The sequence below is a fragment of the Moschus berezovskii genome, chromosome 3 (assembly GCF_049115385.1).
Source record: "Moschus berezovskii isolate FMDL1 chromosome 3, NW_MosBer_1.0, whole genome shotgun sequence".
Classification (NCBI taxonomy): domain Eukaryota; kingdom Metazoa; phylum Chordata; class Mammalia; order Artiodactyla; family Moschidae; genus Moschus; species Moschus berezovskii.
Genome location: NC_142462.1, coordinates 81,279,948 through 81,284,175, shown reverse-complemented (window position 1 = coordinate 81,284,175; position 4,228 = coordinate 81,279,948).

Sequence of the window (4,228 nt, the reverse complement as noted above, 5' to 3'; positions counted from 1 at the left end):
CAAACATTTCATTCAAAATAGTTAAAATCATTAGTTTTTTTATTTTCTAAACTTTGTAATGTTGATTTATGTTTTAAAATAAAAACTTTTAAAATTATATAATTACTTTCTAGTGGTATCTGATCATTTTTAGATTGTTTTGTTAATATGAGGGACGTTCCCGATGACTCAGATGGTAAAGAATATGCCTGCAATGATGAACACATGGGTTTGATCCCTAGGTTGAAAAGATCCCATGGAGGAAGGCATGGTAACCCACTCCAGTATTCTTGCCTGGAGAATCCCATGGACAGAGGAGCCTGGTGGGCTACAGTCCACAGGGTTGCAAAGAGTCGGACATGACTAAAGTGACTTAGTAAGTAAGAATGCATATTAACTATGAATTACTGATTAAGTGTATTGACACCTCCTGTGTGCCATTGCAAATTTTCTGGTCCCCCTCTAACCCCAGTACTGCTATGAAACACTTCCAAGCAAGCTTCTGACAGCTTCACATGGAAGCTGTTTGATGGCACTCTGTCTTGGGACCATGCCATTACTCTTGCTGTATTATCTAAAGATCCTCTGAGACTGTAGTTTGGGATGCTCACTGGAACCCCTCTGCATCATACACATTAGTGTGCGTGGAACATTTACTATGACTGACTATATTCTATGCCATAAAACAAGTCTCAGTGCTTTTTTAAGATTCAGATCATAAATTATGTCCTCTGACCACAATGGCGTTAAATTAGAAATCAGTAACAAAGATGTCCCAATGTCTGGGACTTTGCCAAATATTTGAAAGTTATACAACATATGTCTAAATATCCCATAGGTTGAAGAAGAATTCAGAAGAAGAATCAAACCACTTAATGGAATGAGAATGGAAATAAAAATGTGTGATTCAGCTAAAGCAGTAGTTAGAGGGAAATTGATAGTGACAAATGCCTATACCAGGTGACCTCAGCTTTCACCTTAAGAAACTAGAGAAAGAAGAGAAAATGAAAATTAAATAGGAAAAAGGAAATAATAAAGATCAGAGCAGAAATAGAAAACAGAAAAGTAATAGAAACATGAATAAAACCAAATGCTGTTTAGTTTTTTTTTTAAGAAAAAATTGATAGACCTCTATTAATAGCTAGATTAATCAGCAAAGGAGAAAAAGCACATAATTCACCATTAGGGACAAGAGTGGTGATGTTACTATAGTTTCTAAGACAGTAAAGGAATGTTATCAAAAATTCATGCCAATGAATTTCACAGCTTAAATTCCTTAAAAGACACAAACTGTAAAGTTCATTCAATAATTAATAGATGACTAGCCTTAGGTTGATTATATGCTGATTAGACTTTATCAATTAAAGAAACTGAATTTGTGGTTAGTGGCATTCCCACAAAGAAAATTCCAGGTTCCGATGGCTGCACTGTGAATTTTACCAAATATTTAAGGAACAAAGATTACTAATTCTATGGAAACTTTTTCAGAAAATTGAAGTTTAGTAGCTTTTACTGCTCATTCTATGTGGTCAGTATTGCTCTGATAACCAAACCAGACTAAGACATTACAAGAAAGGAAAATTTCAGACCTATATCCCTCTTGAACATAGATGCAAAAATACTTAATATTTTAGCAAATCTAATCCAGTTCAGTTCAGTTCAGTCGCTCAGTCGTGTCCGACTCTCCGCGACCCCATGAATCACAGCACGCCAGGCCTCCCTGTCCATCACCAACTCCCGGAGTTCACTCAAACTCATGTCCACAGAATCGGTGATGCCATCCAGCCATCTCATTCTCCGTCGTCCCCTTCTCCTCCCGCCCCCAACCTTTCCCAGCATCAGAGTCTTTTCCAGTGAGTCAACTCGTCTCATGAGGTGGCCAAAGTACTGGAGTTTCAGCTTTAGCATCAGTCCCTCCAATGAACATCCAGGATTGATCTCCTTTAGAATGGACTGGTTGGATCTCCTTGCAGTATAAGGGACTCTCAAGAGTCTTCTCCAACACCACAGTTCAAAAGCATCGATTCTTCGGCGATCAGCTTTCTTCACAGTCCAACTCTCACATCCATACATGACCACGGGAAAAACCATTGCCTTGACTAGAAGGACCTTGGTCGGCAAAGTAATGTCTCTGCTTTTTAATATACTATCAAGGTTGGTCATAACTTTCCTTCCAAGGAGCAAGCGTCTTTTAATCTAATACAAGAATATACAAAAAAGATAGTACATCATGACCAAGGGTTGCCAGTTTGGTTTAACATTTGAAAATTGGCCAGTATAATTTACCAAGCTCAGATTTATCATTTGGGCTTCCCTGGTGGCTCAGTGGTTAAGAATCTGCCTGCCAATGCATGAGAGGAGGGTTTGATCTCTGTGTGGGGGAAGATGCTCTGGACGAAGAAATGTCAACCCTCTCCAGTACTCTTGCCCAGGAAATCCCATGGACAGAAGAGTCTGGTGGGTTACAGTCCATAGGGTCCCAAAAGAGTAGGACACAACTTAGTGACAATAATTCATTGTAGTAACAAATTAAAAAGAAGAACCACATGATCATCATCACAAACGCAGTATTTGATAAAACTGAAGACACATTCATAAAAACTCCCAGCAAACTAAAAATAGAACGTAATTCCCTCAACGGGTAAATGGTATCTACTAAAACTCTAGAGCCAGGATCAATGGAAAGAAAGGCAATGCCAAAGAATGTTCAAACTACCACACAACTGCACTCATCTCACACGCTGGTAATGTAATGCTCAAAATTCTCCAAGCCAGGCTTCAACAATACACGAAAGATGAACTTCCAGAAAAGGCAGAGGAACCAGAGATCAAATTGCCAACATCTGCTGGATCATTAAAAAAGCAAGAGAGTTTCAGAAAAACATCTTATTTCTGCTGTATTGACTATGCCAAAGCCTTTGACTGGGGATCACAACAAATTATGGAAAATTCTGGAAGAGATGGGAATATCAGACCACCTGACCTGCCTCTTGAGAAACCTGTACGCAGGTCAGAAAGCAACAGTTAGAACTGGACATGGAACAGACTGGTTCCAAATAGGAAAAGGAGTACATCAAGGCTGTATATTGTCACCCTGCTTATTTAACTTACATGCAGAGTACATCATGAGAAATGCTGGGCTTGATGAAGCACAAGCTGGAATCAAGATTGCCAGGAGAAATATCAATAACTTCAGACATGCAGATGACACCACCCTTATGGCAGAAAGTGAAGAAGAACTAAAGAGCCTCTTGATTAAAGTGAAAGAGGAGAGTGAAAAAGTTGGCTTAAAGCTCAACATGCAGAAAACAAAGATCATGGCATCTGGTCCCATCACTTCACAGCAAATAGATGGTGAAACAGTGGAAACAGCAGCAGACTTTTTTTGCGGGGGGGCTCCAAGATCACTGCAGATGGTGACTGCAGCCATGAAATTAAGACGCTTACTCCTTGGAAGGACAGTTATGGCCAACCTAGACAACATATTGAAAAGTAGAGACATTACTTTGCCAACAAAGGTCCGTGTAGTCAAGGCTATGATTTTTCCAGTAGTCATGTATGGATGTGAGAGTTGGACTATAAAGAAAGCTGAGTCCCAAAAAATTGATGCTTTTGAACTGTGGTGTTGGAGAAGACTTTTGAGAGTCCTTTGGACTGCAAGGAGATCCAACCTGTCCATCCTAAAGGAGATCAGTCCTGACTGTACATTGGAAGGACTGATGTTGAAGCTGAAACTCCAATACTTTGGCCACCTGATACAAAGAACTGACTCATTTGAAGACCCTTATGCTGGGAAAGATTGAAGGCAGGAGGAGAAGGGGATGGCAGAGGGTCAGATAGTTGGATAGCTATCTGCGGACTCAATGGACATGAGTCTGGGATAACTCTGGGAGTTGGTGATGGACAGGGAGGCCTGGCATGCTGCAGTCCGTGGGGTCACAAAGAGTGGGACACGACTGAGAGACTGGACTGAATACAGGACAAGGAACTATTGATACATGTGACAAAATGGACGAATCTCAAAATAATTATGCTGAATGAAAGAAAACAGGATGGACACACTGTATAATTTGGTTAACATGAAATTCTAGAAAATGCAAACTGGTGACAGAAAGCAGAATCTATTACTTGGAGTAGATGGGAGCCAACGACCATCAAGGGACAAGAAGAAACTTCTGAGGGCGGTGGGGGGGGGGGCGTAGGGGGTTGTGAAGGAAATATCTGTCCTCTTCATTGTGAGGTTAATTTC